Below are 20,437 nucleotides of genomic sequence, written 5' to 3' on the forward strand. Positions count from 1 at the left end.
CGATCCCACCAGCAATCCGACATGGATGGGATCGCTGGGACATCGTTAGCTGATCGCTGGTGAGCTGTCTCATAGACAGCCCCTCCAGCGATCAGGACCAGCGAGCAAGCTGGTTTCCAATGTAAACAGGGGGTATCTAAGAGCCGCAGTGCTCTTAGATACCCCCTGTTTACATTGGAAACCAGCGTCCAGCTCGCTGATCGCTGGTCTCTCGCTGCCACACGCAGCGATGCGCGCTGGCCAGGGGGAGACCAATGATCAAAAAACGTGATGTGCTTTTGTTGACTAGTAAAATGAAGCCTTGTTACCATTATAGTGTATGTAGGCTCCTCCCCTGCATAGTGTATGAAGGCTCCTCCCCTGCATAGTGTATGTAGGCTCATCCCCTGCATAAGTGTATGTAGGCTCCTCCCCTGCATAGTGTATATAAACTCCTCCTCTGCATAGTGTATATAACCTCCCCTCCTGCATAGCATGTAAAAGCTCCTCCCCTGCATAGCGTATACAAGCTCCTCCCCTGCATAACATATACAAGCTCCTACCCAACACAGCGTATATAAGCTCCTTCCATGCATAGCGTATATAAGCTCCTCCCTTGCACAGTGTATATAAGCTCCTCCCCTGCACAACGTATATAAGCTCCTCCCCTGCACAGCGTATATAAGCTCCTCCCTTGCACAGCGTATTCAAGCTCCTCCCCTCCATAGCGTATTCAAGCTCCTCCCCTCCACAGCGTATACAAGCTCCTCCCCTGCACAGCGTATACAAGCTCCTCCCCTGCACAATGTATATAAGCCCCTCCCCTGCACAGCGTATGTAAGCTCCTCCCCTACATTGTGTATATAAGCTCCTCCCCTGCACAGTGTACATAGCCTCCTCCCCTGCACAGCGTATATAAGCTCCTCCCCTACATTGCGTATGTAAGCTCCTCCCCTGCACAGTGTACATAGCCTCCTCCCCTGCACAGCATAGATAAGCTCCTCCCCTGCATTGCGTATATAAGCTCGTCCCCTGCACAGTGTACATAGGCTCCTCCCCTGCACAGTGTACATAGGCTCCTCCCCTGCACAGCATATATAAGCTCCTCCCCTGCACAGTGTACATAGGCTCCTCCCCTGCATTGCGTATATAAGCTCCTCCCCTGCATTGCGTATATAAGCTCTTCCCCTGCACAGTGTATACAGGCTCCCCTCCCTTGTTGTCCATGATTAGAGAAACATGTCTGCCTTGTTCCAGACACAGTGCCCCCCGTCTACAACTTGTGTGTGGTATTACAGCTTCCGTCTATTGATTGTAATGGAGCTGTACTGCAGTACCAGACACAACCTACAGACAGGTGTGGCGCTATTTTTGCACCGTACTTGTCATCCAGTCAATGCTCTAGATCCCTCGTTTACAATCTCTGCGTCTTGCATGCCCCGATAGACCCCATGGAATGTGATCATTTGTAGACTTCCGCACCTCTCTCCTGGCGTTCGGATGCCAGTGACCCTTGCAGGGTTTTCTGGATGGACTTGGTCCGAAGGGTTTAGGACAAGTCATGTTCAGTCCCGAAGAATGGGGCTCAGAGGATAAATGAGGCTATTTATAAACTCTGGCAGCGCTCGTCACCCCGGGGCACTGCGCCCACCACTCCCACCATCTCCTTCTTGTGGAATGTCGTCCCAATGGCTCCATTGTTGTTTTCCTCTACAAGGCAGAACCTCTGTAACACTTAAGTTGCAAGTTCACATCCAGAGCTGCAATCACAATTCTGCTGGCTATCACTAGCAATCAGCAATAGGGGGCAGCAGTGAGTGCCTGCACCAGAATGTGCCTTCCATAGATATTGTGTTGCCTGTGATATGTGCCCTACAACTCCCACTATGCAGAGTGGATGGAGATGGTGAGATGTGCCGACTGACGTCGGGGCGGATCCAGTAGATCTCTCTGCTTCCTGTTTGCTGATTGTCGGATACATTTTGTAAACAAGTAAATAACAGGCGCAGAGTCTGATACAATGTAACAGAAGTGAAGCTGTCGTCTGACCTCACAGAGGCCACAGCGAGTTCATAGCGGCTTCCGGAGAAGTCAGCACTATCCATTTCTTACTGTCGCCTTCGGGGGGCGCAGTCGCCATTTGGGCCCCTGTGCAAAAATCACAAGACAGAAGAACAGCGATAGAGACGAGCAGAGGGGCCGACTGCTGGTGATGAGGCATTGATAGAAAACAGGAAGCGAGCCTAATGGCTGCTCTAATTACGCGGCATAAATTATTAATCTGCTGAAATTGTTGGAAAGCGGGCACCACAATGGGAGCGGATAATGAGGCCGCGATGCCAGCTCCTGAGGACGACTCGCCATGTAATGTCATTAAATATACAAATCCCTGAACACTGGAAACGTTCAGCAGCTTAATCGGGGCAGAGCGAGGGGTGACTGAAGGGGTTAAATGGAGATTTACAGCAGGACGGCGGCGTCCGACACGGCGCAAAATGTGTGCGAATCGTGAATAATGATCCAAAGGTTACTACTAGAAGATTAGCTGCGAGATACCAGCCGGCCGGGGCCCAGATCACCGCCCGTCACCACATATACACTGCCCGGGGCCCGGATTGCCACCCGTCACCATATATACACTGCCTGTGGCCCAGATCACCGCCCGTCACCACATATACACTGCCCGGGGCCCAGATAATCTCCCGTCACAACATATACACTGTCCGGGGCCCAGATCACTGCTCGTCACCACATATACACTGCCCGGGGCCCGGATTGCCACCTGTCACCACATATACACTGCCTGTGGCCCAGATCACCGCCCGTCACCACATATACACTGCCCGGGGCCCAGATCATCTCCCGTCACAACATATACACTGCCCGGGGCCCAGATCACTGCTCGTCACCACATATACACTGCCCGGGGCCCGGATTGCCACCCGTCACCACATATACACTGCCTGTGGCCCAGATCACCGCCCGTCACCACATATACACTGCCCGGGGCCCAGATCATCTCCCGTCACAACATATACACTGCCCGGGGCCCAGATCACTGCTCGTCACCACATATAAACTGCCCGGGGCCCAGATCACCGCCCGTCACCACATATACACTGCCTGGGACCCAGATCACCGCCCGTCACCACATATACACTGCCCGGGACCCAGATCACCGCCCGTCACAACAAATACACTGCCCGGGGCCCAGATCATCGCCCATCACAACATATACACTGCCCGGGGCCCAGATCACTGCTCGTCACCACATATACACTGCCCGGGGCCCGGATCGCCACCCGTCACCACATATACACTGCCCGGCTCACAGATCATCGCCCGTCACCACATATTCACTGCCTGGGACCCAGATCACCGCCCGTCACAACATATACACTGCTCGGGGCCCAGATCACTGCTCGTCACCACATATACACTGCCCGGGGCCCGGATCGCCACCCGTCACCACATATACACTGCCCGGGGCACAGATCACCGCCCGTCACCACATATACACTGCCTGGGACCCAGATCACCGCCCGTCACAACATATACACTGCCCGGGGCCCAGATCACTGCTCGTCACCACATATACACTGCCCGGGGCCCGGATCGCCTCCCGTCACCACATATACACTGCCCGGGGCACAGATCACCGCCCGTCACCACATATACACTGCCTGGGACCCAGATCACCGCCCGTCACAACATATACACTGCCCGGGGCCCAGATCATCGCCCGTCACAACATATACACTGCCCGGGGCCCAGATCACTGCTCGTCACCACATGTACACTGCCCGGGGCCCAGATCACTGCCCGTCACCACATATACACTGCCTGGGACCCAGATCACCGCCCGTCACAACATATACACTGCCCGGGGCCCAGATCATCGCCCGTCACAACATATACACTGCCCGGGGCCCAGATCACTGCTCGTCACCACATATACACTGCCCGGGACCCGGATCGCCACCCGTCACCACATATACACTGCCTGGGGCACAGATCATCGCCCATCACCACATATTCACTGCCCGGGGCCCAGATCACTGCTTGTCACCACATATACAATGCCCGGGGCACAGATCACTGCCCGTCACCACATATACACTGCCCGGGGCCCATATCACTGCCCGTCACCACATATACACTGCCCAGATCACCGCCCGTCACCACATATACACTGCCCGGGGCCCAGATCATCGCCCGTCACAACATATACACTGCCCGGTGCCCAGATCACAACCCGTCACCACATGTACACTGCCCGGGGCCTAGATCACCGCCCATCACCACATATACACTGACCGGGGCCCAGATCATCACCCGTCACCACATATACACTGCCTGGGGCCCAGATCATTGCTCGTCACCAGATATACACTGCCCGGGGCCCAGATCACCACCCGTCACCACATATACACTGCCCGGGGCCTAGATCATCGCCCATCACCACATATACACTGCCCGGGGCCCAGATCACTGCTCGTCACCACATATACACTGCCCGGGGCCCAGATCACCGCCCGTCACCACATATACACTGCCTGGGACCCAGATCACCGCCCGTCACAACATATACACTGCCCGGGGCCCAGATCACTGCTCGTCACCACATATACACTGCCCGGGGCCCGGATCGCCACCCGTCACCACATATACACTGCCCGGGGCACAGATCACCGCCCGTCACCACATATACACTGCCTGGGACCCAGATCACCGCCCGTCACAACATATACACTGCCCGGGGCCCAGATCATCACCCGTCACAACATATACACTGCCCGGGGCCCAGATCACTGCTCGTCACCACATATACACTGCCCGGGGCCCAGATCACTGCCCGTCACCACATATACACTGCCTGGGACCCAGATCACCGCCCGTCACAACATATACACTGCCCGGGGCCCAGATCATCGCCCGTCACAACATATACACTGCCCGGGGCCCAGATCACTGCTCGTCACCACATATACACTGCCCGGGGCCCGGATCGCCACCCGTCACCACATAATAATAATAATAATAATAATTTTTATTTATATAGCGCCAACATATTCCGCAGCACTTTACAATTAAGCGGGGACATGTACAGACAATAAATTCAATACAAGTTAAGACAATTCAAACAATAACATTAGGAGTGAGGTCCCTGCTCACAAGCTTACAATCTACAAGGAAATGGGGGGACACAGTAGGTGAGAAATGCAGTAGGTGAGAAACCACATATACACTGCCTGGGGCACAGATCATCGCCCGTCACCACATATTCACTGCCCGGGGCCCAGATCACTGCTTGTCACCACATATACACTGCCCGGGGCACAGATCACTGCCCGTCACCACATATACACTGCCCGGGGCCCATATCACTGCCCGTCACCACATATACACTGCCCAGATCACCGCCCGTCACCACATATACACTGCCCGGGGCCCAGATCATCGCCCGTCACAACATATACACTGCCCGGTGCCCAGATCACAACCCGTCACCACATGTACACTGCCCGGGGCCTAGATCACCGCCCATCACCACATATACACTGACCGGGGCCCAGATCATCACCCGTCACCACATATACACTGCCCGGGGCACAGATCACCGCCCTCACCACATATACACTGCCTGGGGCCCAGATCATTGCTCGTCATCAGATATACACTGCCCGGGGCCCAGATCACCACCCGTCACCACATATACACTGCCCGGGGCCTAGATCATCGCCTATCACCACATATACACTGCCCAGGGCACAGATCACCGCCCGTCACCAGATATACACTGCCCGGGGCCCAGATCATCGCCCATCACAACATATACACTGCTCGGGGCCCAGATCACCACCAGTCACCACATGTACACTGCCCGGGGCACAGATCACCGCCCGTCACCACATATACGCTACCTGGGGCCCAGATCACCGCCCGTCACCACATATACACTGCCCGGGGCCCAGATCATCGCCTGTCACATTATACTCTACCCACCATCTAGAACTATTAGTTACCATTTACCATCATCTACCCCAACGACCCCAGTTACCACTGTTGCCACTTCCTACACCCCAGTTACCACTGTTACCAGCTCCTGCACCCCAATTACCACTGTTACCACTTCCTGCACCCCAGTTACCGCTCTTACCAGTTCCTGCACCCCAATTACCACTGTTGCCAGTTCCTGCACCCCAATTACCACTGTTGCCAGTTCCTGCACCCCAGTTACCACTGTTGCCAGTTCCTGCACCCCATTGCTAGGATCTTCTCGAAAGAGATTTGCCGGATCTTTTTTTTTTTGCATCTTCGTCTCTTGGTTTCCTCAGATTTCCTTTCATCCTATTGTACTTTTGTGAGTTGTTTCGGAGGCCGTGCAGGAAATATATTGTGGTGTACTATAAGCAGTGCATGGCGGTATTGTTTGGACACTAAATAGCTGTATTGTGTGGAGACTACAGCAATGATTTTTAGTGTTATATAGGTGATGCATGGCGGCATCATATGTGCACTGAATAGATGAATCATGCAGGCACCGAGTTTCAGGGACAAGCAGTAGGATACATTGCAGTACTATATAGTCAGTGTATGGCGGTATTACTTAATAGCTGTTTTATACGGTCAAAATATGACAATGGTCTGCAGACAGAATATTGTAATATTATAGTATTACTGAATGGTGGCGTTATATATCGAATGGCGGTATTATTTGTGCCCCTGAAGAGCTGGTATTGTATAGACAGAATAGCGGTATAAACAGGTGCTTCTCACAAAACACGTGAAATAGATCGCTCTGTGTGTAATCACTCTATATAATATGAGATTCACTTTTTGATGATGTTCTAATTTTGTGAGACGCACATGTTTGTATAGGCATTGTATGGCGGTATTATTTGTGCCCCGGACATCTGGTATTATATAGATGATTTATATCAGTGATAAGCCGTCACTGTATTGCAGCGTTATGCTGTGCAGAATAGCAGTGTATATAGACATGTAAATGCATTGTATGGCGGTATTATTTGTGCCCTAGACAGCTGCGATTGTATGATGTGTCATATTCCTCTTGATTTCCAGCGTCTTCTCCCCTTCGGCGGTCCTTGCACATCATGCAGCAGGGTCACAGGGCTCTTATGAAGATTTGCTGGCAGGTGTGTGCCGTGATTGACACCTTGACGGGCACTTACAGAATTGTCCTGGTTATCTGTCCTCAGGAGGCGCCTGCCAGAGATTGTCAGCAGCCTTCAGTGAGTGCGGGGATCAGATGTCTTCGTGTCCCCTTGCCCTTGTGGTCCTGTACCCTTGTGTCCCTGTGCCCTTGTGTCCCTGTGCCCTTGTGTCCCTGTGTCCCCGTGCCCTTGTGTCCCTGTGTCCCCGTACCCTTGTGTCCCTGTGTCCCCGTGCCCTTGTGTCCCTGTGTCCATGTGCCCTTGTGTCCCTGTGTCCCCATGCCCCTGTGTCCCCGTACCCTTGTGTCCCTGTGCCCTTGTGTCCCTGTGTCCCCGTAACCTTGTGTCCCTGTGTCCCCGTACCCTTGTGTCCCCATGCCCTTGTGTCCCTGTGTCCCCGTTACCTTGTGTCCCTGTGTCCCCGTACCCTTGTGTCCCTGTGTCCCTGTGTCCCCGTGCCCTTGTGTCCCTGTGTCCCCGTACCCTTCTGTCCCCGTGCCCTTGTGTCCCTGTGTCCCTGTACCCTTGTGTCCCTGTGCCCTTGTGTCCCTGTGCCCTTGTGTCCCTGTGTCCCCGTGCCCTTGTGTCCCTGTGTCCCCGTACCCTTGTGTCCCTGTGTCCCCGTGCCCTTGTGTCCCTGTGTCCACGTGCCCTTGTGTCCCTGTGTCCCCATGCCCCTGTGTCCCCGTACCCTTGTGTCCCTGTGCCCTTGTGTCCCTGTGTCCCCGTAACCTTGTGTCCCTGTGTCCCCGTACCCTTGTGTCCCCATGCCCTTGTGTCCCTGTGTCCCCGTTACCTTGTGTCCCTGTGTCCCCGTACCCTTGTGTCCCTGTGTCCCTGTGTCCCCGTGCCCTTGTGTCCCCGTACCCTTCTGTCCCCGTGCCCTTGTGTCCCTGTGTCCCTGTACCCTTGTGTCCCTGTGTCCCCTTGTGTCCCTGTGTCCCCGTGCCCTTGTGACCCTGTGTCCCTGTACCCTTGTGTCCCTGTGTCCCCTTGTGTCCCTGTGTCCCCGTACCCTTCTGTCCCCGTGCCCTTGTGTCCCTGTACCCTTGTGTCCCCGTGCCCTTTTGTCCCTGTGTCCCTTGTGTCCCTGTGTCCCTGTACCCTTGTGTCCCTGTACCCTTGTGTCCCTGTGTCCCCGTGCCCTTGTGTCCCTGTGTCCCTGTACCCTTGTGTCCCCGTGCCCTTGTGTCCCTGTGTCCCTGTACCTTTGTGTCCCTGTGTCCCCTTGTGTCCCTGTGTCCCCGTGCCCTTGTGTCCCTGTGTCCCCGTACCCTTGTGTCCCTGTGTCCCCGTGCCCTTGTGTCCATGTGTCCCTGTACCCTTGTGTCCCCGTGCCCTTGTATCCCTGTGTCCCTGTACCCTTGTGTCCCTGTGTCCCCGTGCCCTTGTGTCCATGTGTCCCTGTACCCTTGTGTCCCCGTGCCCTTGTATCCCTGTGTCCCCGTACCCTTGTGTCCCTGTGTCCTTGTGCCCCAGGTGTCAATCACCGCCACTCTCGGGGTCGGGGAGGAGATAGTCTGCTCCATCTGCAGCAGCAGCAGAACTGAACATTAATGGCAGATAATATGCTGCCAAACCCCTAATCCCATGAATGATGCAGGAATTCTCTGAGGTCTGCGGGATTCCACCTCCACAGTACAAACTACAGAGGAGAGGCCGGTGGGGCCCTAAGAGAGAGGGGCCCAGAACATGGGGATGGGAGGTGGAGGGGAAACAAGCGCAAGACCCTCGTGGCCCTAGAGTGGGTGGGACCACACTGCAGATCACATGGTCCGTCTCCGGCCAATCAGAAACCTGATAATCCAGATTATGTGATCATCCCACATCAATGATTCCAGATTAGAGGAACTTTATTACAAAGCTCAAATCAACAAAATAAAAAATGAAAAAAAAAAAATCTAAAAAGAAAATGTATGTACTATTCTGCATGGATGACATTATTATTATTATTATTATTATTATTATTATTATTATTATTATTATTATGTTTTAGATTAATATTACTTTTTATATTTTTTTATTTTACACAAGTATTTTTTTCCAATTTTTAGATTATGATTGTGTGTTATTACTCTTTATATTATTTGTATTATTTGGCATAATTATGAATATTGCTGTAATATTATTTTAAGTTATTTTTTTCAAGTATTATTAATAATATTAGTCTTTTTAGATCAGTGCACCATCGCATTACCGTACGATTAATGTTATACTAATTTATACAGCACCGTCATATTCCACAGCGCTTCGTTATCACTTTTACATTATTATTACTTTTGACATACGGTATCTATTACAGGCTATCATTATTATTAATATTATTATTATCATGATTATTCATATTTATTTTTATTATTTGTACTCGTTTTTAGTTATTACTGACATTATTATTATTATTATTATTATTATTATTATTATTATTTGATTTGTCATTGACTCGTTTTATTTTTTTCACAATATGAATATGCCCGGAGTGGATCAATGTGCAGTGACCAGATAAATCTGCGCTCCGGTGGCATTGTGGGCCGGGTGTCGCAGGCGGTTCGTACCGTGCCCTGTACTGGTGGCAGCTTTCTACCCGCAGGTTGTCCTCCATGTCAGGGGTCCGTGCTTAGAGCAGATCCCCCCAGTGGGGCGGCTGTGTAAACTCCTGTAAGAGTTAATGAGCTGTGCAGTTATTGAGCCTCTTAAGCTCTTTACACGCAGGCTACATGGGTTTAGGGTTACCTGGGGCGCACACTATCTGCATGGAGAAAACGCTCCGGTTTCCCTCTCACATCCAGATGTGGCTTTAACCTTTTAAGTGACAGATGATCTGGGCCAGACATAGGTGTGAGGGCGCTGCTCGCAGGCAGGGGGCGCTGTGCTGCACTCAGGTTGTGATACAATGTTGCAGATATTTGTAAGATTATGTAACTTTCCTTACAAGAGACAGAAGAGGCTGGTGATTCGATTGTAGGATTGTAGGATCCTCCGCTTTGGATCCCTGGGGGTTGTAGGATCCTCCGCTCTGGATCCCTGTTTGTAGGATCCTCCGCTCTGGATCCCTGGGGGTTGTAAGATCCTTCGCTCTGGATCCCTGGAGATTGTAGGATCCTCCGCTCTGGATCCCTGGGGGTTGTAGGATCCTCCGCTCTGGATCCCTGGGGGTTGTAGGATCCTCCGCTCTGGATCCCTGTTTGTAGGATCCTCCGCTCTGGATCCCTGGGGGTTGTAAGATCCTTCGCTCTGGATCCCTGGAGATTGTAGGATCCTCCGCTCTGGATCCCTGGGGGTTGTAGGATCCTCCGCTCTGGATCCCTGGGGGTTGTAGGATCCTCCGCTCTGGATCCCTGGGGGTTGTAGGATCCTCCGCTCTGGATCCCTGTTGATTGTAGGATCCTCCACTCTGGATCCCTGGGGGTTGTAGGATCCTCCGTTCTGGATCCCTGGGGGTGGTAGGATCCTCCGCTCTGGATCCCTGGGGATTGTAGGATCCTCCGCTCTGGATCCCTGGGGATTGTAGGATCCTCCGCTCTGGATCCCTGGGGATTGTAGGATCCTCCGCTCTGGATCCCTGGGGGTGGTAGGATCCTCCGCTCTGGATCCCTGGGGGTTGTAAGATCCTTCGCTCTGGATCCCTGGGGGTTGTAGGATCCTCTGCTCTGGATCCCTGGGGATTGTAGGATCCTCCACTCTGGATCCCTGGGGGTTGTAGGATCCTCCGCTCTGGATCCCTGGGGGTTGTAGGATCCTCCACTCTGGATCCCATGGGGTTGTAGGATCCTCCGATCTGGATGTGAGGGGGTTGTAGGATGCCCGTCTATCACAACGATGTGCACTAATGGGACCGGTGACAATGCGGTGTGTTGCGCTTTGCCATATTTGGGTTAATAGGGTCGGGTGTGATGTGCAATGGCTCGTTATTCCCTCCTAACATTTATGTATTTTTAATTTTGCAGCAGTAAAGTGAGACTTGGCCTCATTTCTGCTCTAAAAATCATCCAAAAATACCAAAGAATTGACATTTTTGTTATATCAGGCATTAAAAACAATGCGCGGCATGCGCTATAGGTTCGCGCTATAGGTGCGTTTTCTCATCCAAATGAATGGGAGAGGATTTGAAGTGTTTTTTAATGTGAATTTTGGCACGGAGTTTGCATCATAAACCATGTTCAGACCCTTCGTGTGAACCCACCCTCCATGGTGGCAGTGGGTGTTTCAGCCACCGAGGGATTTTCTGTTTTTTTTTAACAAGTTGGAAATAAATGAATTTGTTAGCGCAGATTTGTATCTCTGGCTCCAATTCCCCGGATAAGTGCTTTCCATTTGTTGTATTGGAGCAGGTGCTCAGTTTTAATTATTGGATTTTCCGAGCGCTTTATCTGCGGCGATGGGGCCGCTCTGTGGGAGATTAGGGGTTAACGTCGTTGAAATAGAGAACGCTCTCCTCTCTTTATTAATAATTGTTTATTGCACTTGGTGCCGTCTGTGCCAGAAATGATTTAGGAAATAATTTTTCTGCCCGTTTGTGCCGTCTACACGACGTGTAAACTTAATTGGTAAACATGGTGTATAATTGGATTGCGTTCACCTGCCAGGCCCGGTCCGGGGGCCGTCTGCCGCCCAGGCCCTGTGTACATTAATGTAACAGACTGAATCTGCTCCTTCCAATTAATGCCGGATTCTCACATATAAGTTTATTTTCTAATAAATGGAGAATTGCGTCCAGATGTTCAGAGAATCCGACCACAAAATGCACAAAACCGAAAATGCGAATAGTAATGAGGCCGTATGACTCCAGACCCCTGTGTCTTATTGCCCCCTGAAGCTGTTCTTGGTGCCCTGCCTGTCCCATTGCTGTTGGGCAGGGCAACGCAATAGACCAGCAGTCACAAACAGCCATCTGTATGGCATAACTGCACTAGTTAGTCCTGACGACTCTTGTATAATTGTGCAGTTAAAGTCTATTAATTGGCCCCTAATCGCCTGGTTCCAACATTTATGCACTAATAATCGCTGAGTACATCTGAATCTGGAATTTATTAATAGTCTGATGTTTTCATGAGCCAAATGCAGTGTAATAGTATGTTATTTAGGCTATAACTTGGATGGAACTGCCATGGGTTCAGGGGCTAGGGCTAGTACCCATTACGGTATCCTTTCCTAATGTGATTTGTTCAGCTGTAAGGCACAAGTGGCAGTGCAGCATAGTGACAACTGATAGGCTGTGTTCAGTTCATGATGAGAAGTTATAGGCTTTGTTCACTTTAAGTGAGGTGACATGTAGGTATATGAAATAATATTATGCTATGTTAGGGCTCATGTCACCATACTATCATTCCTGACATTGCAGCAGGCATTGAAATTGTTCAGAACCACACGAGGACCCTATAGCACCCATCATTGGTTCAGTTTGTATCACCACACAAGGACAGCAAGGTCTGGTTTTAAGGAGAGAAAGGTGCCATGGGTTTTAATGTTGGGTGTCCTCTTGTTTATTATGTTTGTGATTCCCTTGAGTATGATAATCTTAGGTGGGCTTCCATTATCTCAGGACATATAGTAGCCATATGAGCCGGGTGTAGGATACATAAGCCCCAGGTACTGTGTCATCTCTGCTGACATGCCTCCTTTGCACAGTTTGGCACCGTACCTTCTCCACCTAAATATTAGACTGTTTTAGTTATGGATTATTTTCCTAGTTTATTTTCAGATTCGTCCTGTGGTTCCTCATCAGGGGTCTGTATCTTATGGAGACTTTGGTGATTTTTAAAAATAGAATCAAAACTTTGGTTCAGGACAGATCATCCTCCGGGGGGTTCATGAAAGATATCTTCCAGGGAGTTCAGGACAGATCATCTTCCAGGGATTTCAGAACAGATCATCCTCCAGGGGATTCAGGGCAGATCATCCTCCAGTGGTTCAGGAAAGGTGTCTTCCAGGGATTTCAGGACAGATCATCCTCCAGGGGATTCAGGGCAGATCGTCCTCCAGGGGATTCTGGGCAAATCATCCTCCAGGGGATTCTGGGCAGATCATCCTTCAGGGGATTCAGGGCAGATCATCCTCCAGGGAATTCAGGGCAGATCATCCTCCAGGGGGTTCTGGGCAGATCATCCTTCACAGAGTTCAAGGCAGATCATCCTCCAGGGGTTCAGGACAGATCATCCTTCAGGGGATTCAGGGCAGATCATCCTCCAAGGAATTCAGGGCAGATCATCCTCCAGGGAGTTCTGGGCAGATCATCCTTCACAGAGTTCAGGGCAGATCATCCTTCACAGAGTTTAAGGCAGATCATCCTCCAGGGGTTCAGGACAGATCATCCTTCAGGGGATTCAGGGCACATCATCCTCCAGGGAATTCAGGGCAGATCATCCTGCAGGGTTTTCAGGGCAGATCATCCTCCAGGGAGTTCTGGGCAGATCATCCTTCACAGAGTTCAAGGCAGATCATCCTCCATGGGATTCTGGACAGATCATCCTTCAGGGGATTCAGGGTAGATCATCCTCCAGGGAATTCAGGGCAGATCATCCTCCAGGGAATTCAGGGCAGATCATCCTCCAGGGAGTTCTGGGCAGATCATCCTTCACAGAGTTCAAGGCAGATCATCCTCCAGGGGTTCAGGACAGATCATCCTCCAGGGGATTCTGGGCAGATCATCCTCCAGGGGATTCTGGGCAGATCATCCTCCAGGGGATTCTGGACAGATCATCCTCCAGGGGATTCTGGACAGATCATCCTTCAGGGGATTCAGGACAGATCATCCTTCAGGGGATTCTAGGCAGATCATCGTCCAGGGGATTCAGGACAGATCATCCTCCAGGGGATTCAGGGCAGATCATCCTCCAGGGGATTCAGGACAGATCATCCTCCAGGGGATTCAGGGCAGATCATCCTTCAGGGGATTCAGGACAGATCATCCTCCAGGGGATTCAGGACAGATCATCCTCCAGGGGATTCAGGACAGATCATCCTTCAGGGGATTCAGGACAGATCATCCTTCAGGGGATTCAGGACAGATCATCCTTCAGGGGATTCAGGACAGATCATCCTTCAGGGGATTCAGGACAGATCATCCTTCAGGGGATTCAGGACAGATCATCCTCCAGGGGATTCAGGGCAGATCATCCTCCGGGGAGTTCAGGGCAGATCATCCTCCAGGGAGTTCAAGAGAGATCATCCTGTTGGGGATTCAGGACAGACCATCCTCTGGGAGGTTAAGGACAGACCTTCTTCTGGGGGGTTAAGGGCAGATCATCTTTGGGGGGGATTACAGGGCAGATCATGTGTTTCTTCAAAGTTATCAAATTGGATAAAAAAAACTCTGAAAGAATTGACGCTGTAGAAGTCAAACTGCTTCAAATCTGCAAGGAATAATTAATGCGGGCAGCACGGTGGCTCAGTGGTTAGCACTGCAGCCTTGCAGCGCTGGAGTCCTGGGTTTGAATCCCACCAAGGACAACATCTGCAAGGAGTTTGTATGTTCTCCCCGTGTTTGCGAGGGTTTCCTCCGGGTTCTCCGGTTTCCTCCCACATTCCAAAGACACACTGATAGGGAATTTAGATTGTGAGCCCCATCGGGGACAGTGATGAAAATGTGTGCAAACTGTAAAGCGCTGCGGAAAATGTTAGCGCTATATAAAGATTATTATTAATATTAATAGCGCGTGCATGAGCCTTCAAGAATCTCAATCACTTTTCTGGTACTAAGAAACTGAGCGAAAAAACGCCACAAATACTGAACATGTTCACCTACAGAAAGTGACTAATGCGAGGGGGGGGGGCCGTGTGATATAATGGATTTGTGAGTTCTCCGGTTCTGGTACTGATCTCTACAGAACCATGGACAGTGGTGCGATGTGATGCTGTGTCTTCTCCACCAGCTAAAGCTCTGCTTCTTCTTTGGTCTTTAGGATACAAGGAACCTGAAAAAAGTCCAGAATTATCTTCACTTATGAACTCACCGGAGCGTCAGACATAAAGGTAAGAACATCGTGGTCCGGGTATTATGGCCTTTATTGCCATTATATGGAGTTACAAAGTGATGAAACCAGACAAAGTTGTATATCAAATCTTTAGAAGGATGGATGGTGTTGGTTCTGCCCCCTCTGCCGTGTAGACTTTGGCTGAACTCTCGGGTGAAATGATGACTTTGAGAAGTCAATAAGTAATTTAGTAAACAGTGGAGATGTCTGAGGTCTCTTCATCATTGTTATGGGCCTGGTCTTCCCGGGACCCTCGGTGTAGACGCTTGCAACCCATTATACTGATGAGGCGGAGGAGCCTCCTGCCTGGCAGCTGATGCAGAACATCGCACCAGAGCAGAGAGGGCAAAGGAGGAGAAAGAGAGAACAAGAAAGCACGAGAGAGGAGGAGAGATGACACGAGATCAGGCGAGAGCAAGAGAGATGAGAGAGCAAGGGAGGAGAGGAGAAAGAGAGAACAAGAAAGCACGAGAGAGGAGGAGAGATGACATGAGACCAGGGGAGAGCAAGAGAAATGAGAGAGCAAGGGAGGAGAGGACAGAGAGAAAACAAGAAAGCACGAGAGAGGAGGAGAGATGACACGAGACCAGGAGAGAGCAAAGGAGGAGAGGAGACAGAGAAAACAAGAAAGCACGAGAGAGGAGGAGAGATGACACGAGATCAGGCGAGAGCAAGAGAGATGAGAGAGCAAGGGAGGAGAGGAGAAAGAGAGAACAAGAAAGCACGAGAGAGGAGGAGAGATGACACGAGACCAGGAGAGAACGAGAGAGCAAAGGGGGAGAGGAGAGAGAGAAAACAAGAAAGCACGAGAGAGGAGGAGAGATGACACGAGACCAGGAGAGAGCAAGAGAAATGAGAGAGCAAGGGAGGAGAGGACAGAGAGAAAACAAGAAAGCACGAGAGAGGAGGAGAGATGACACGAGACTAGGAGAGAGCAAGAGAAATGAGAGAGCAAGGGAGGAGAGGACAGAGAGAAAACAAGAAAGCACGAGAGAGGAGGAGAGATGACACGAGACCAGGAGAGAGCAAGAGAAATGAGAGAGCAAGGGAGGAGAGGACAGAGAGAAAACAAGAAAGCACGAGAGAGGAGGAGAGATGACACGAGACTAGGAGAGAGCAAAGGAGGAGAGGAGACAGAGAAAACAAGAAAGCACGAGAGAGGAGGAGAGATGACACGAGACCAGGAGAGAGCAAAGTAGGAGAGGAGACAGAGAAAACAAGAAAGCACGAGAGAGGAGGAGAGATGACACGAGACCAGGAGAGAGCAAAGGAGGAGAGGAGACAGAGAAAACAAGAAAGCACGAGAGAGGAGGAGAGATGACACGAGACCAGGCGAGAGCAAGAGAGATAAGAGAGCAAGGGAGGAGAGGAGAAAGAGAGAACAAGAAAGCACGAGAGAGGAGGAGAGATGACACGAGACCAGGAGAGAACGAGAGAGCAAAGGAGTAGAGGAGAGAGAGAAAACAAGAAAGCACGATAGAGGAGGAGAGATGACACAAGACCAGGCGAGAGCAAGAGAGATGAGAGAGCAAGGGAGGAGAGGACAGAGAGAAAACAAGAAAGCACGAGAGAGGAGGAGAGATAACATGAGACCAGGCGAGAACGAGAGAGCAAAGGAGGAGAGAGAGAAAACAAGAAAGCACGAGAGAGGAGGAGAGATGACACGAGACCAGGCGAGAGCAAGAGAGATAAGAGAGCAAGGGAGGAGAGGAGAAAGAGAGAACAAGAAAGCACGAGAGAGGAGGAGAGATGACACGAGACCAGGAGAGAAAGAGAGAGCAAAGGAGGAGAGGAGAGAGAGAACAAGAAAGCACGAGAGAGGAGGAGAGATGACACGAGACCAGGCGAGATGAGAGAGCAAGGGAGGAGAGGAGAAAGAGAGAACAAGAAAGCACGAGAGAGGAGGAGAGATGACACGAGACCAGGAGAGAGAGAGCAAGGGAGGAGAGGAGAGAGAGAAAACAAGAAAGCACGAGAGAGGAGTAGAGATGGCACGAGACCAGGAGCGAACGAGAGAGCAAAAGAGGAGAGCGAGAAAACAAGAAAGTACGAGAGAGGAGGAGAGATGACACGAGACCAGGAGAGAGCAAGAGAGATGAGAGAGCAAGGGAGGAGAGGAGAAAGAGAGAACAAGAAAGCATGAGAGAGGAGGAGAGATGACACGAGACCAAGGGTGAGCAAGAGATTAGTGATGAGCGAGTATACTCGTTGCTCAGGTGATCGCCGAGTATTGTGGCGTGCTCGGAGATTTTGTTTTCATCGCCTCAGCTGCATGATTTGTGGCTGCTAGACAGCTTGAATACATGTGAGGAATGCCTGTTTGTTAGGAAATTCCCACGTGTATTCTGGCTGTCCAGCAGCCGCAAATCATGCAGCTGAGGCGATGAAAACAAAATCTCCGAGCACGCCAAAATACTCGGAGATCACCCAAGCATGCGCGGGAAAACCCGAGCAACGAGTATACTCGCTCGTCACTACAAGAGAGGAGAGAGAGAGCAAAGGAGGAAAGGAAAAGAGAGAACAAGAAAGCGTGAGAGAGGAGAGATGACAAGAAACCAGGAGAGAGCAAGCGAGGCGAGAGAGAGCGCAAGAGAGGAGGAGAGAACAAAAAAGCACAAGACAGGTGGAAACATGACAAGAGACCAGGAGAGAGAGCAAGCGAGAGGAAAATAAAGAGAAAAAGCATGAGACAGGTGGAGAGATGACGAGACCAGGAGAGAGCAAGAGAGCGAGAGAGAGCAAAGAAGGAGAGGAAAAGAAAAGGAAGAAAGTAGGAGAGAGGACTAGAAAACAGTAGAGAGCAAGAGATATGAGAGAGCAAGGGTATGGAAAAGAAAGAAAAAGGAAGCACGAGAGAGGAGGCGAAAGAGCGGGAACAAGAAAGCGTAAGAGAAAGAGGACCTGAAAGAAGGAGGAGAGAAGTAGAGAGCGGGAGAACAAGATGGCGTGTGAGAGAAAAGGAGAAGAGACCGAGAAATTGGACAAAATGTCAGTATAGGGAGAATGAGTTTTGAGAGAGGGAGAGAATATGAATACAGAAGAGAGAGATGAGAAAGAGAGGACAGGGAAGCAGGGGAGGGAAAGAATAAAGACAAGAGAGCAATACTCAGGACAGGCAAGAGAGAGCAAAAGAGAGGAGACGCGAGAAGAGAGGACAAGAAGACTCGAGAAACGAGGAGAGAGGACAAAAGGCAGGAGAGAGTAAGAAAGAGGCGCATAAGGGAGAAAGAGAAAGGGCTGAAAAAAGCAGCAGAGTAAGAGCAAGGACAAGAGAGAAAGCAAGAAACCGAGGCAGGAAAGAGAGGGCAAGAAAGAGAGAGAGAGAGAGAGAGGCAGGAGAAGGAGAGAGACTAGGAAAGCAGGAGAGAACAAGAGTCAGGAAGAGAGAGGAGGAGGGAGAGCACGTTTTCTCCATGTCTGCTCACTCTCCCCTCTCACAGCTTGCTGCACCCTCATCTCCCATCTCTCCCTCCACCCAATTGATTGGCTGTCTGTGGAGATTTCTGGCCATTGACATGGGGCTGGTGGAGATGGTCATCAGGTTTCTCGGAGATTTCTGGCCATTTACATGGGGCTGGTGGAGATGGTCATCAGGTTTCTCGGAGATTTCTGGCCATTTACATGGGGCTGGAGGAGATGATCACCAGGTTTCTCGGAGATTTCTGGCCATTTACATGGGGCTGGTGGAGATGATCACCAGGTTTCTCGGAGATTTCTGGCCATTTACATGGGGCTGGTGGAGATGATCACCAGGTTTCTCGGAGATTTCTGGCCATTTACATGGGGCTGGTGGAGATGGTCATCAGGTTTCTCGGAGATTTCTGGCCATTTACATGGGGCTGGAGGAGATGATCACCAGGTTTCTCGGAGATTTCTGGCCATTTACATGGGGCTGGTGGAGATGATCACCAGGTTTCTCGGAGATTTCTGGCCATTTACATGGGGCTGGTGGAGATGATCACCAGGTTTCTCGGAGATTTCTGGCCATTTACATGGGGCTGGTGGAGATGGTCATCAGGTTTCTCGGAGATTTCTGGCCATTTACATGGGGCTGGAGGAGATGATCACCAGGTTTCTCGGAGATTTCTGGCCATTTACATGGGGCTGGTGGAGATGGTCATCAGGTTTCTCGGAGATTTCTGGCCATTTACATGGGGCTGGTGGAGATGGTCATCAGGTTTCTCGGAGATTTCTGGCCATTTACATGGGGCTGGTGGAGATGATCACCAGGTTTCTCGGAGATTTCTGGCCATTTACATGGGGCTGGTGGAGATGGTCATCAGGTTTCTCGGAGATTTCTGGCCATTTACATGGGGCTGGTGGAGATGGTCATCAGGTTTCTTGGAGATTTCTGGCCATTTACATGGGGCTGGTGGAGATGATCACCAGGTTTCTCGGAGATTTCTGGCCAGTTACATGGGGCTGGTGGAGATGGTCACCAGGTTTCTCGGAGATTTCTGGCCATTTACATGGGGCTGGTGGAGATGATCACCAGGTTTCTCGGAGATTTCTGGCCATTTACATGGGGCTGGTGGAGATGATCACCAGGTTTCTCAGAGATTTCTGGCCATTTACATGGGTCTGGTGGAGATGATCACCTGGTTTCTCGGAGATTTCTGGCCATTTACATGGGGCTGGTGGAGATGATCACCTGGTTTCTCGGAGATTTCTGGCCATTTACATGGGGCTGGTGGAGATGATCACCAGGTTTCTCGGAGATTTCTGGCCATTTACATGGGGCTGGTGGAGATGATCACCTGGTTTCTCGGAGATTTCTGGCCATTTACATGGGGCTGGTGGAGATGATCACCAGGTTTCTCGGAGATTTCTGGCCATTTACATGGGGCTGGTGGAGATGGTCATCAGGGTGTCTGTGTAACTTGCAGGTCCAGTTTCATCAGCATCGTGCTGCCTTCCTGTCGGCTCTCAGGCGGCGGTCCTCCTCGGCGCACACATCTCTGGTGGGTCCAGTGGGGTGATGGGCGCCTGCGGCCCCTGGTCCTCCACATACTGTGTCTGGGGGATTTGCCGGAGTCACTGAGCAGATTGTTTCGGGGGGCGGAGGGTGGACAGTGGAATAAATGGGCTTTTAGAGCTAACCCGATTATGAGGGCAGGAGCGCGGCGCTCGGATCGCTGCGCCATGTATCTTTCTCCTAATTACCGGGACATTAAACCCTCCAGACAGGAAGGAAGGTAAGAAGCTGGAGCGGAGACATCCGGGACCGGCCATGAGGGACGAGGGAGAGGAGTGTTACCATCTCCGACCATATGGAATCTGTCAGCAGAAGCTGCCATATTCCCCAAGATC

General features: G+C 51.1%; 1 protein-coding gene across 2 annotated transcripts in view; it reads left to right on the forward strand.

Annotated features, from left to right (window-relative positions):
- Positions 1-20,437, forward strand: part of CNTFR (ciliary neurotrophic factor receptor) — a 483,759-nt gene that overhangs the window by 110,384 nt on the left and 352,938 nt on the right. For both annotated transcript variants that reach the window (XM_073556707.1, XM_073556705.1), the window contains exon 2: positions 15,056-15,125. The gene's annotated coding sequence lies outside the window, so the exon portion shown is untranslated. The remainder of the gene's footprint in view (positions 1-15,055; positions 15,126-20,437) is intronic.

This window comes from Dendrobates tinctorius, unplaced genomic scaffold (assembly GCF_039654945.1).
Source record: "Dendrobates tinctorius isolate UK_male_01 unplaced genomic scaffold, ASM3965494v1 ptg000237l, whole genome shotgun sequence".
Taxonomy (NCBI): Eukaryota; Metazoa; Chordata; class Amphibia; order Anura; family Dendrobatidae; genus Dendrobates; species Dendrobates tinctorius.